This window comes from Rhipicephalus microplus, unplaced genomic scaffold, assembly GCF_043290135.1.
Source record: "Rhipicephalus microplus isolate Deutch F79 unplaced genomic scaffold, USDA_Rmic scaffold_34, whole genome shotgun sequence".
NCBI lineage: Eukaryota > Metazoa > Arthropoda > Arachnida > Ixodida > Ixodidae > Rhipicephalus > Rhipicephalus microplus.
Genome location: NW_027464607.1, coordinates 2,792,149 through 2,807,014, shown reverse-complemented (window position 1 = coordinate 2,807,014; position 14,866 = coordinate 2,792,149).

The window sequence follows — 14,866 nt, the reverse complement described above, 5'->3', positions numbered from 1 at the left end:
CCGGAACAACCTGGCACCACGATTGTCCATATGGGCACATTTAAACAAAAACAGTCACTGCAGTGCTGCCAGTCAGGCATTCCTATCAGTCTGGCAATAGTTTTTCCTTGCGTCTGCATAAGCCGGCTGTAATCACTCATCACAACCTCACGACCTGTGGTCACTGAAAAATTTCAGCAAAAAGCGCCTTCACTGTGTCACAGCATTATCAAAACATATTCAGATAACTGGACTGGTTATAACTCGACAAACTACGATGTACGACGCGAGACGCCATGGCTAGTCGTGTAAAATATAGAACCACACAACATTGGCAGTTGAGTAACCCACACCCCGCTTGTTATTATATTGTAGCGTATACGTTCATGTAGGCCACTGTTTATTCTACGACTAATGTCCTTTAATTAACATCTATTCACTGTAGAAACTGAGCCCAAAACATCCAATTTTTTATGAACGTAGAAACAACCGTCTCAGCAAACGGGTAATTGTGTCTTTCGTCGAAAGGCTTTGGCGAACCTCTGCTGCCCGCTTGAGCTCATGCTTGTTCCTGAGGAACACCTTCACGCTTCCTCGCTGATGGAACCCGCAAGACGAGCGTCACCGCAAACCCACCACCAGCAAACAACGTTGACGCCTTCATTGTGGTTCTGGGAAACCTGTGCCGAGACGCAATGTTTCACGCCATCCTTCCAACAGGCTCCTCTCGCCCAGGGACGGTGCATATGCCTTCTCCGCCGGCTGTATCACCAACTGTATCACCGTCGCCAGCTGCCTGTGAAGTACCACCACTTCGAGGCTTCTCGGATGACGCTGACGCTACCGCAAGTTATGGACAAAACAACAGAAGTGGTGAATAGCCATCAACAACCTTTAAAATCGGGCCGTTTCGGGGAACAGGTACGAAGGCATGCGGCAGCAAATGTGGGCGGAGTCGAGCCGCAAGCTGATTGCTGCTTTTGGCCGGACTCCCTCCAACATCTCTGCTACAGCTCAGTTCAACCTGGCCGCTACCGAGAATGGAGCACAGGAGGCGTTCTACCTCGAGGCTGCAGCTCTCTGCTTCAGTTCGCCACTTGAGCTTGCGAAATAATCATCGGTATCCGACGCAAATACTTCACGGCTAGCGACCAAAACCAAAGGCGACACTCGTGCAAGGTGCAAGTCAGAGCACGCATACGCAGGGAACCTCCCCGACTCCACACAGTGTTGGACTAAAAATAAACGTTAATTTTAAGCTACTTTCAAGCTCACTGTAGTTAAGCGAATACAGGTTGATGACAGAGCCAATGGTTGTGTATGCCGAGCACTATACCCCAACTTAGTCTGGCTGACGATCGAGGCTATATACCCCCTTTCCCACAATATGTATGAATAAAATGTGTGGGAAGTCGGTATGGAATTAACGATGAATACTACCGTGAGAGCGAGTGAACAAACAGTTGCAGTTCGAAGGGGAACCAGCGCAAGGTAATGTAGAATTGCTTCTAAACGCTTGAAAGAAATTGCTGACATAGCTTAGCATTCTAACCGAGCAACAGCCAGCTGCTTGTGGCATATGTATTTAGAAAAAGTGAGTTAAGAAATTGGAACGCAGCCTTTATAGAATAAGCAAAGCTAGTAGCAAACACAACAGATGAAGTATGCTGAATCAAGAAAACGAATAAGTTGGCAGGTTCAGCATGGTCGTTAATTAGGCGAGATTGGGATCACGATACACTTCATATGAAGTACTGCACAGAACATGAATGCATGCGGACAAAGAGTTAACGTGTGGGAGTGTAATGTCTCGTGTTTCCTTTTCTCCACTTTACATGCACTCGCCAGAAAATCAAACCATGTAATCTGCTCCTTACTTCGTCCATTTTTTATCTCAGACTAATGGACTCACTAGGTCTAGACGCCGATTTGTCACAATGACGTTGGAAACAGGTTATCATTATTGCAGCTTGCTGTCCGAGTTGCTTCATAATATTCGGAAGAGGAAACGGACGAAAGATTGAAATACAGTGAAATAGACAAACCACACACAACAAGCACTTGACTTTAAACACAATGTTTATTGTAGAAACCCCACTCACACACGACCCAGACGTGTGCATAAATAGGCTATCTGAGTCATTTCATACTTGCGCACCTAACCGTGCACAAGTTTAAGGTGCTTCAAATAGCACATTTTCACGAAAGACTAAAATATCGACGGCACTGTGCAATCACTATGTTGAAACGCAAATTTTTCATATGTAAGGAAAACTTGATTTGATTTTGTGGGGTTTAACGTCCCAAAACCAATATATTTGATTATGAGAGACGCCGTAGTGGAGGGCTCTGGAAATTTTGACCACCTGGGGTTCTTTAAAGTGCACCCAAATCTGAGTACACGGGCCTACAGCATTTCCGCCTCCATCGGAAATGCAGCCGCCACAGCCGGGATTTGATCCCGCGACCTGCTGTAAGGAAAACTGATCGATGATTTACAGAAGACACTTTCTCATGTTTTGTTTTATTTTGAAGGCTTTAAATACTTTACTTTCAAGCTTGTTTTTCATTTCTTTCCCAATCACACTTATTGATTTAAAATCAGGGACGCAGAGCCTTTGCAGTGCAGAGGTGAGTTTCCACGATTACCGGTATAGGGAGTAGATTGCGGTGATCACGCAGCCTGTCATTAAATCTGATCGGCCCTTCTGATGCAGAGCCGCATGACAAAATAATAAAAACGTACATCTGTGCTGAAAAGGTTGTAGCAGCGTCCTAATTTCAAATCCGGTGTCATAAATATGATTGAATATAAAAGTTTCCAAAACTTTTGAAGTAATAAAAAAGCAAAGTGACGTATGTGAAGTGATCCCTCAGTTTTTAGTCGACAAGTGCACGTGGCATTGATATATTGGCCTTTTTTGTGGAAATACATCGTCTCCAACACCTTGACATGCCTACTTTTTGGCTTTGTATTGTTAAATGTACAACGTTACGTTAAGCTGAGATAGCTAATTTCCGCATGCGCTGTTTCATGCTAGTGGGGGCCTTATTTATTAAATATTTAGTTAGACCAGCACTTGTTTTTCATGATCAATCACAGTTTTCATGCTCTTTGGCTGGTTTTTTATAAAGTTCGCTAAAGACCATCACCTTTATCACCACGCGAGTGTCATAACAACATTTGTCACACCCTTCCACTTCTCACGATAATTTTCCATCATCCGCATACATGAAATGACATCAACGCACAACGTGATCTATTACGCCGATTCGCTTCATTCAGTCGCAAGCTATACAGACCGATCAACCTCCTTTCAGCATGTTGTACGACATAATTAGAAGGACAGTTTGAATCGCACATGGTGTTTTACCATGGATCACCGTTATGCGAGTAATCAAATAATTGATAAAACTGGCAAATATAAAAATGACCCTACATATGACATATTACGAAGCGGCATTCAACTCTGTAGAGATATATCAGTGGTTACAAAAGTTGTCGAAGTGTTGTGTGCGGCCGTTCTGGCACAGCAGATTCGTAAAGACGGTGTTGAGGCAGCTTGAAGATACTGAAGGAAAATTGACGTTTATTTAGAATAATTACAGATTAAGCATTTTGCTACATGCCGAGCATGTCATGAAACCAGACGAAAGTGTCTCCACTGAGCCAATGCCCACCCAGGTCAATGTTTTTGACCAGGCATTGTCCCCACACTTTACCTACGGCACCAACGTGTCCATTTCTTATGTGAGAAGGCGGCTGTGTCGTATATCTGACGCTGGTATTACCGGAGCAACGAAAGCACTACCACTCGCCACGCTCAACTTGCAGGGCTGGTTATGATCCGCCATGACCCCGCTCTCCTCAAGCAGAGTATCATGGCCGGAACCATTGCAGTAGTTTTCCTTGAACATCTTGCCTTTTTGGTCTGCGTAACGCCTCACTTCCAGTGTCGGGACGACGATACATACATTTCGATGGTCATCAGCAGGCACACAGCCCTCTAAGTGGTTATGATAACGAAAAAAAAGAAAAGTGCCGCCCGTAAATATCTTTACGATAATACCTCACATTGGGGTAGTGGGAATTAAAGGGGGTAGGTAAGTAAAATCAATAAAGTCACAGCTTTCCCGCAAAGGCGAAGCAATAAACGTGATAGCAAGAAATTGGAAGGTCACGCGCAGAATTGAAAGCAGATTGAAATGTGCCCCTCATTTCGAACGCACACTTGACGCACGAAACGTACTCATAGGTACAAATGTGCGTGAATATGCGTCTCAGTTGTTCCCTGTGTCTGAAAAGCACGCACTTTTCGCAAACTGAGACTGCAATGATTGCAGTGACCTTTACGCGCCCGATCACTACAGCAGAACCATTGCAGGTATATCCCGAGGCCACCCAAGTCGTATGATCCTCCCTTCTTCTCTACTGCGAGATAAGGGCGTGCGAGGGAGCATCGCTCCTCTTCTGTAAGGGACAAAGTACGCGTGGGAGATTAGAGCATGCACTTCCGCGCGCTCATTGAGCGATCTTGCTTATAATGCTGAAAACACAATGATTCCCCCTGACATGTCCGTCAGCAGAGGTAAGTGGTAGATATAAATAGCTCGCCGCTTGATCTGTAAAAGACGTGCTCTTTGGTGGCTCAGTGGTTAATGCTTCGCGCTCACTATTCGTAAGACCCAAGTTTGATTCCACGCGCTGGAGTCTGTTTTTTTGCCTCTCTTGCACTTTAACCCCCCCAAATATATATATATATATATATATATACATATATATATATATACATATATATATATATATATATATTGAAAAAGGGTTTATTGACGACTGTTGCGACGGTGGTCCTACGAAGAAACACGATCGTGCAAGAGCAACGGTCAAGCAGATGCCGGCGATGATTAGCACGAGCCGAGCGAGCGAAGCCCAGCACCCAGTACCCAAGCGGTGGCGATGTTGCTTGCCAACGACGCTCTTTCTTCTTCACAATTTGCCCCCGCCGAAAAAGAGCCATCCTGGCGACCTAAGAGTCTGGAGGCAGAGGGCTATAATATGGCTTAAGGCGGGCGACGTGGACGATGTCACGTCCACGCCGGCGAATGTCGTCAGATGGGGAAAGTGGCTCGATGAGAAAATTCACCGGCGAGGTTTGCTCCAAAACGCGGTATGGGCCCTCGTACTTTGGAACGAGTTTTGAGGAAATGCCGGGGGTTTGGTAAGGAACAGCCAGCCATACAAGTGATCCCGGGGAATAGCTGGGGCTTTGTGAAGAGTTGACGTTGTTTTCTTTCTGGCGCTGTTGTTCTCGAGACGTAAAGGTGCGTGCGAGTTCACGGCACTCTTCCGCATTTCGGGCAGCTTCGGACAAAGATGGGCATTCGGATGCGTCAGGACGGTATGGAAGGAGAGTATCGATGGTGTGGGATGGTTCGCGTCCATAAAGAAGAAAGAAAGGTGAAAATCCAGTGGTAGACTGTGCCGCGGTGTTATATGCCAACGTAATGAATGGAAGAATGCGATCCCAGTTAGTATGATCGGATGTCACATACATGGCGAGCATATCGCCAAGGGTGCGGTTAAATCTTTCCGTGAGCCCGTTAGTCTGCGGGTGGTATGCCGTGGTCTTGCGATGAACAACATGTCATTCAGAAAGCAGAGACGTGACGACTTCTGATAGGAAGGCTCGACCTCGATCGCTTAGTAGTTCTCGAGGTGCACCATGTCGTAATATGAAGCGATGAAGGATGAAGGATGCTACGTCCCGCGCAGTGGCACTTGGAAGGGCGGCGGTCTCAGCGTAGCGTGTTAAATGGTCCACAGCGACTATAATCCACCGATTTTCATCTGATGTTGTCGGTAGAGGGCCATAGAGATCAATTACGATCCGATCGAAAGGTTTGGCAGGGCACGGAAGCGGTTGAAGCGCACCGGACGAGTGGAAAGGCGGTGATTTGCGACGTTGACAGTCAGGACAGCCCATAACGAATTTTCGAACGAAATCATACATTCCGCGCCAGTAGAAGCGATGGCGAATGCGTTCGTAAGTTTTGAAAACTCCGGCATGACCACTTTGGGGATTGTCGTGAAAGGAGGCGCAGATTTGTGATCGCAAGCTGCGCGGGACAACCAAGAGCCACTTACGACCTTCGGGGGCGTAGTTGCGCCGGTGTAGTAGCCGATCACGAATGGCGAAATGAGCAGCTTGACGTCGGAGAGATCGTGGTACCGCAGTGGTTGACGATCCAGAAAGACAGTTAAAAAGAGAAGCGATCCACGGGTCCTTGTGTTGTTCACTGGTAAAGGAGTCGAGGTCGAGAGATGCGATGGAGATACCAGTGGTTCCGCAGGCCGAGTCGGGAGGTAAAGGCGAACGCGACAGGGCGTCGGCGTCAGAATGCTTGCGTCCGCTGCGATAGATGACACGAATGTCGTACTCCTGGATTTGCAGTGCCCACCGAGCTAGGCGGCCAGAAGGGTCTTTCAATGTGGCGAGCCAACAAAGTGCATGGTGGTCCGTTACCAGGTCGAATGGGCGACCGTACAAATAAGGGCGGAACTTGCGAAGCGCCCACACTAGCGCCAAGCACTCTTTTTCAGTGACGCTGTAATTGGCCTCAGCTTTAGTAAGTGTGCGACTCGCATAAGCGACGACGTATTCGGAGTAGCCCGGCTTGCGTTGGGCGAGGACGGCGCCTAGACCAACCCCACTAGCGTCTGTGTGAACTTCCGTTGCAGCTGTTGGGTCGAAATGCCGAAGAATTGGAGGAGATGTTAGCAGACTACGGAGCGTGGCAAACGCGACGTCGCAGTCAGAAGACCAGGATGAAAGGTCTGCATCACCGCGTAGGAGGTTGGTCAGTGGTGACATGATCGATGCAAAATTTCGCACGAAGCGCCGGAAGTACGAACATAGTCCGACAAAACTGCGTAATTCTTTCAGTGTAGTAGGTTTCGGGAACTCAGCGACTGCTCGCAGTTTTGCAGGGTCGGGTCGAACACCATGCTTGGAGACGATGTGCCCTAAGATGGACAGCTCTCGCGCGGCGAAGCGGCACTTTTTAAGGTTCAGTTGGAGCCCAGCGTTGGCTAAACACGTCAGAACCAGTTGGAGCCGAAGCAAATGCGTAGGAAAATCGGGAGAGAAAACGACAATGTCGTCGAGGTAGCATAGACACACAGACCACTTCAGTCCACGCAGTGTGTTGTCCATGAGCCGTTCAAACGTGGCAGGAGCATTACAAAGACCAAATGGCATTACGTTAAATTCGTACAGGCCATCTGGTGTAATGAACGCAGTTTTCTGGCGATCAGCTTCTGCCATAGGAACCTGCCAGTATCCAGATCGTAAGTCTAAGGAGGAGAAGAATTCGGCTCCTTGTAGGCTGTCAAGGGCGTCGTCTATGCGCGGTAATGGATAGACGTCTTTCCGCGTCACCTTGTTTAATCGCCGGTAGTCGACGCAAAATCGAATCGATCCATCTTTTTTTCGAACTAGAACGACAGGAGATGCCCAAGGACTGTGCGATGGTCGAATAACGCGACGGCGTAGCATCTCTTCGACCTGGTCGTTGATGACGTGACGTTCTGCAGCAGAGACACGGTACGGTCTTTGACGCAATGGCTGGTGCGAACCGGTGTCAATGTAGTGGTGCACTGCGGAAGTCCGACCCAATTGCGGCTGAGAAACGTCGAATGAATTCGCGAAGTGCTGGAGGAGATTAAGAAGCTCGGTGCGTTCATGGACACTTAAGGTGTCGGCGATGGAACTCGAGAAGGTGTCACTCGATGAGCACTCCAGTGGGGAAAGGGCATGAAGTTCGGTCGAGGCGCTACTGCACTATTCGTCTGGCATGTTAAGGAATAAACAGGAATCGAGGTACTCCACTCGACCGAGACATTCGCCGGCAAGTAGCGTAAGCGGTGCAGAAAGGGGGTTGTGGACGAAAATATTGCTTCGGCCCGCAGTGACGTCGAGTGTAGCGAAAGGCAAGGAAACGGCTCTGCGGCTCATGAAAATGTCGGAAGGTGTAAACATTACTGTAGCATCGTTATAGTCATCGCAGCGAACCGGGACAACGGCAAGAAAGGCTGGCGGAATTTCAGTGTCCTCACGCACGACAAGTTTCGGCGACCGCTCAAGGGTTTCGTGCAAAGGTTCGTCACACAGGTGCGAAGAGGTCGAACTTGTTGTGCGCTAGCTGTACGAAGCGATAGTCCAGATGATGGGAGGTAGCGTTCGGTTGCGCAGCTCCAGGTTCAGGCGACGGCGAATGGCAGCACCCAGGTTCAGGCGACGGGGAATGTCAGCACCTCCACCAATTTAAAAAGGGTTTATTGACGACTGTTGCGACGGTGGTCCTACGAAGAAACACGATCGTGCAAGAGCAACGGTCAAGCAGATGCCGGCGATGATCAGCACGAGCCGAGCGAGCGAAGCCCAGCACCCAGTACCCAAGCGGTGGCGATGTTGCTTGCCAACGATGCTCTTTCTTCTTCACAATATATATATATATATATATATATATATATATGTATATTCGTATAGGAAAGAAGACGCACGTACGAAGTTATTTTATTGACGTTTCGGCCGAGGGTCCAGCCTTCATCATGATTCTGATGAAGGCCGGACCCACGGCCGAAACGTCAATAAAATAACTTCGTACGTGCGTCTTCTTTCCTATACGAATAATATTTCCCGGACCCAGCATCACTTTTGTTTTTGGTATATATATATATATATATATATATATATATATATATATATGCAGAAGAATAACTTCGGTTGCCGCAAGGTTATAAATATGAAAGTAGATGCGCTTTCACATAACAACTGTTTATTGTGCCGACGTTTCGACAGGAACCCGTCGGCACAATAAACAGTTGTTATGTGAAAGCGCATCTACTTTCATATATATATATATATATATATATATATATATATATATATATATATATATATATATATATATATATATATATATATATATATATATATATATATATATATATATATATATATGAGCATAAACTTATACGGACCTCTTCCGCTTACGCCAGCCGGTCACCATTGTATTGTTACTGCCTTAGACCACCTTACTCGCTACGCGGAGACGGCAGCTCTTTCATCTGGTGCTACCTCTGAAGTAGCTGATTTTTTTCCTTCACGCCATTATTTCACGACATGGCGCACCGCGTGTGCTCCTTAGTGACCGTGGCAAGACATTTCTTTCACAATTCGTTGCTGAAGTCTTACAGGCCTCTAACACCATCCACAAGACCACATCAGCGTATCACCCAAAAACTAATGGTCTGACTGAGCGTTTTCACCAAACTTTGTCCGACATGATCTCTATGTACGTGCAACCGGATCACAAAAACTGGGAAACAATACTTCCTTTTATCACGTTCGCATATAATACTGCCATACAGCGTACGACGAATTTCAGCCCCTTTTTTCTCGTGTATGGCCGTGTACCGACTTTTGTTCTGGACACCACCTTTTTGTCCACATCTTCCAATCCATCTTCATCTCTCCCGGAAGAGTTCGCCATTCCCGTCACCCACTGCCGTGAAATCGCCCGAGCCAACACTGCTACCATTCAGGACAAGAGAAAAATCGACATTGATGCGAAGCTTCGAGTTGTGTTCAGCCCAGGCGACGAAGTCCTATTATGGACACCTGTTCGTGTACCTGGGCTCTGCGAAAAATTCCTTCACCGCTATCTCGGTTTATACACCGTCCTGGAACTAACATTTGAAGTCAACTATCACGTTGCTTCTGTCAACGGGGCTCCTGATCACCGTCGTCGCCACACCGAGATTACCCACGTCTCTCGACTGAAACGATATATTCAGCGTCCCAACCCTTTCTAACTTGCTGCCCTCTTTCGTAAAGGGGGGTAAAATAGCCTGAGCGCTGACTATGTATTTCATCTTCATCTGTATGACCAAACCATTATAGTGATCATCATCATTTGTCACGCGGGCTGTCTCTCTGGCTCGTGCGTCTGGATTAAAAAGATAACCTGGTTACCGCCGTACCGGACCTAGTCTTATAATATATATATATATATATATATATATATATATATATATATATATATATATATATATATATATATATATATATATATATATATGTATTATTGATTCAAAACAGCCGCTAAACACGGCTGCATGAAAGAGGAGGACGAAGTGGGTTTTCCATTGGATGCTGGTCTGACGCCATCTTGCTCGTCGGGTTCTGTGCGCTGTAAATAGATCATTAAACAAGTTATTTGAACATTATTGGTGGAGGTGGACGACCCCCGTACCTTGATGGAGACGCGCAGTGGTCACACCATGGGCGACCTTTCGACTGCTCCGACTGCTGGTACTTCCTCTACGCCACCCTCATCAGTCCAAGCCACCACCTACGCCACACTACCGCACCTCCAGGATCCAGGCACTTTCTCCCGTGATGGTACGATCGATCTCGACACTTGGCTGAAGCGGTACGAGCGCGTCAGTGCTACTCACCGATGGGATCCCACGCTTATGCTCGCCAACGTGCTTTTCTACCTGGACGGCACTCCCCGAACATGGTTTGAAAGCCACGAAGCCGACATAACGAGCTGGGATCTCTTCAAAGAAAAGATACGTGACCTGTATGGTGATTCATCTGGTCATCAGCTCGCTGCGAAGAAGACTCTTGCCACACGGGCCCAGTCTTCTACCGAATCGTACGTCTGTTAAATTCTTGACGTCTTGGCCCTTTGTTCCAAGGCCGCCCAGTCCTTGTCGGAAGACGAAAAGGTTAACCACGTCTTAAAAGGCATTGTTGACGATGCTTTCAACCTGTTGGTTTTTAACAACGTCTCGAGCATCGACACAATCCTTAAAGAATGCCGGCGTCTCGAACAAGCTAAAGCCCGCCGCGTAGCCCAAAGCATCGTGCGCCTTCCGAACACAGCGGCCACTTCTTCGTGTGACGACGCCTTCCACCAGGCGCCTCGATGTGACAACCTTACACGCATCATTCGTCGAGAGGTCGAGGCCGCACAACCGGTAGCGACGCCATTACCGACGCCTGCGCCTTCCCCGACCACGATCTCTTTAATACAAGCGGTCGTTCGTCAAGAGCTATCGAATGTCGGCCTACATCCTGTTCCTACCGTATACTCTGCTGAGCCTTCTTATCGTACCCCTTCTGCACCTCGCATACAACGCAATCCGTCCGAATGGCGTACTCTTGATGACAGGCCCATATGTTTTAACTGTCGACGCGTTGGTCATGTCGCTCGTCACTGCCGCAGCCGCTGGGCTCCACCGTCCCATTACGCACCTCAGTATCACAGCACTTCTGCTCGCCAGTCGTCCCCACCACTTTCTCCATCAACGCCGACCACATTTTCCGCTCCTACAGCACCTCTGAGCAGACCTCGCTACGACCGGTCACCGTCCCCTGCTCGTCGTCAGTCCCGGTCGCCCCCACAACGCCGTGCTGCCTCCCCGACCTATTCGCAGCATCTCCTACCGGAAAACTAGGCCGTGCAGCTTCTGGAAATGGAGCTGCGTAGACGACCTTCGTAAGAAATTCTCGATTAACGTTAACAACGAACCGGAACCTTTTGGACGTTACTGTCGACAATGTTCGTGTCAGTGCATTGATAGATACTGGCGCGCATGTGTTCATTATGAGTGCTAACCATCGCCGCCGACTTAAAAAAGTTGTCACGCCCGCCCTCAACCGAGCTGTACGAGTCGCGGATGGAGGAACTGCCGCAATTCTTGGCATGTGCTCTGCACGAGTGTCTATTGGGGAGAGAAGCACTGTCGTTCTTTTCGCCGTTATCGAACATTGCCCTCATGAACTCCTTCTCGGTATGGATTTTCTAGCCACGCACTCTGCCCTCATAGACTGTTCAGCTGGCTCTCTCCATCTCGATTTACCCCTCTTTTCCGACCCGACCAGCCCACCGCAAACCAGCCTCTGCTGCATTGATTTCACGCGCCTCCCTCCTAACTCTGTCACACATGTCGACTTATCCTCCACGCCGACAGCACCTGATGGTGATTACATGGTGGCCCCGATTCCTGCAGTGATGCTTACGCATGGGGTTGCTGTGCCACATATGATTCTGACGATTAAGAGAAACCGCACCTTCCTTCCACTGGTCAACTTTTCACTCACCACCCAAGTTCTGCCACAGGGTATCTCCCTGGCCAAAATTACTGCTCTCCAAGATGACCATGTCGAGCCCTTCAGAGTTGACGATTGCTGCAGCTCAGTCAGTGGTTCCACTCCATCACGTTCTTGGGGCGCCGACATCGAGCTGGTGGTGTCATCAGACCTCACGTCTGAGCAAGCTGCAGCGTTTTGCCAGGTTCTTGAGGGCTATCGTAGCATTTTCGACTTTGCCAGCAACTCTTTGGGCCAAACGACCATTGTCACCCATCGCATAAATACTGGCCATGCAACCCCCATTCACCGACGCCCCTACCGTCTGTCGGCGTCGGAGCGTGCAATATTACAACATGAAGTAGGCAAAATGCTTGCGAAAAACATTATCGAGCCTTCATGCAGCCCTTGGGCTTCTCCAGTCGTCCTTGTTAAAAAGAAAGATGGAACATGGCGCTTTTGTGTCGATTACCGTCACCTTAACAAAATTACCAAAAAAGACGTTTATCCTTTACCTCGCATCGACGACACCCTCGACTGCCTGTATGGTGCCACTTATTTTTCAACTATTGACCTTCGGTCAGGCTACTGGCAGATAGCCGTCGACGAGATGGACCGCGAGAAGACCGCATTCATCACTCCTGATGGTCTTTATCAGTTTAAGGTGATGCCCTTTGGACTCTGCAATGCACCAGCCACATTTGAAAGAATGATGGACTCATTGCTCCAAGGGCTGAAATTGTCCACCTGCTTGTGTTACCTAGACGATGTTATTGTCTTTTCGCCCACATTCGACTCGCATCTTGATCGTTTGTCAGCTATTCTGGACGTTTTTCGCCGAGCCGGACTCCAGTTTAACGCCTCCAAGTGCCGCTTCGCTCATCGTCAAATTTCCGTGCTCGGTCACCTTGTCGATGCTCAAGGCGTGTGTCCAGACCCAGAGAAAATTCGCGCGGTCACGAACTTTCCCGTTCCGAAGACCACAAAGGATGTCCGCAGTTTTGTGGGGTTGTGCTCATATTTCAGACGCTTTGTTAAGGACTTTGCGACCATTGCACGCCCACTCACAGACCTCTTGAAGAAAGACGCCTCGTTTACCTGGGGCCATGACCAAGCGTCATCGTTTTCGCAACTTACGACATTGCTTACAACGCCACCAATCTTGGCTCACTTTGATCCATTAGCCACAACCGAGGTCCACACGGACGCCAGTGAACACGGCATAGGAGCTGTGCTATTGCAGCAACAACGCGGACACGACCGTGTTATAGCCTACGCAAGTCGACCGCTATATCCAGCCGAGTGCAACTATTCCATCACGGAGCGCGAGTGCCTCGCCCTTGTATGGGCAGTCGCCAAGTTTCGCCCATACCTGTACGGGCGCTCATTCCGTGTTGTCAAGGATCATCACGCGCTCTGCTGGCTAGCCTCCCTGAAGGACCCCACGGGACGTCTCGCTCGTTGGGCTCTATGCGTTCAAGAGTACACGTTCTCTGTAATGTACAAAACAGGGCGATTACATCAGGATGCGGATTGTTTATCCCGCCACCCTGCTGACGAAGCAACCGATACTGACGCTATCACGGACGTTTTTTCCGTGTCGCAGCTGTTAAACATTGGCGTAGAGCAACGTTGGGATGCTTCTTTACGAGCCATCATTGACAAACTGGAATCAACGCCTCGCGACCCATCCCTATGAATGTTTTTGGTGAAAGACGGGATCCTATATCGCCGCAACCTTGATTCCTTCGGATCAGACTTACTTCCTGTCATCCCAGCGCACCTGCGTTCCACTGTCCTGCATCAACTTCATGACGCTCCCATGACGGGCCATTTGGGCGTTTCTCACACATACGATCGGGTACGACGTCGGTTTTTTTGGCCTGGACTTGCCCGCTCTGTTCGACGCTATGTCGCCGCTTGTGAGCCCTGTCAGCGTCGCAAAACGCCGTCTGCCCTCCCAGCCGGCTACCTTCAGCCGATCGACGTTCCCAACGAGCCTTTCTTTCGAGTTGGTCTCGATCTGTTGGGCCCTTTTCCACTCTCCACAGCCGGAAATAAATGGATTGCTGTTGCCACGAACTACGCGACGCGGTACGCAATCACACGAGCACTGCCGACCAGCTGCGCTACCGACGTTGCGGACTTTCTGCTGTACGACATATTATTAGTGCACGGTGCTTCCGTCAACTTCTCACCGACCGTGGCCGCACGTTCTTATCAGCTGTCGTTCAAGAAATCCTGAGGTCTTGCCATACCAAGCACAAATTTACTACTTCGTAACATCCCCAGGCCTCACGGAGCGCCTTAACAGGACCCTAACCGATATGCTTGCCAAATACGTTGCGCCAGACCACCATGATTGGGACATTCATTTGCCGTATGTGACGTTCGCCTACAACTCATCTCGTCACAACTCTGCCGGATATTCGCCCTTCTATCTACTATATGGCCGGGACCCAACTCTACCTTTAGACACGTTACTACCTGCGGCCACTGAATATGCTGGTGAAGCCATTGCCCGCGCCGACCACGCGCGCCAAGTCGCCGGTAACCGTATAAAGGCTTCACAGACGCGCCAACAACAGCTCTACAATTCTCACGCACTTTTCTCCGGGTTCTCTCGTGCTCCTCTGGTCACCTACTCGGCGTGTGGGACTATCGTAAAAACTGTTGTCGCCCTACACTGGACCATTCCGTATCGTTCGCCAAGTGACAGACGT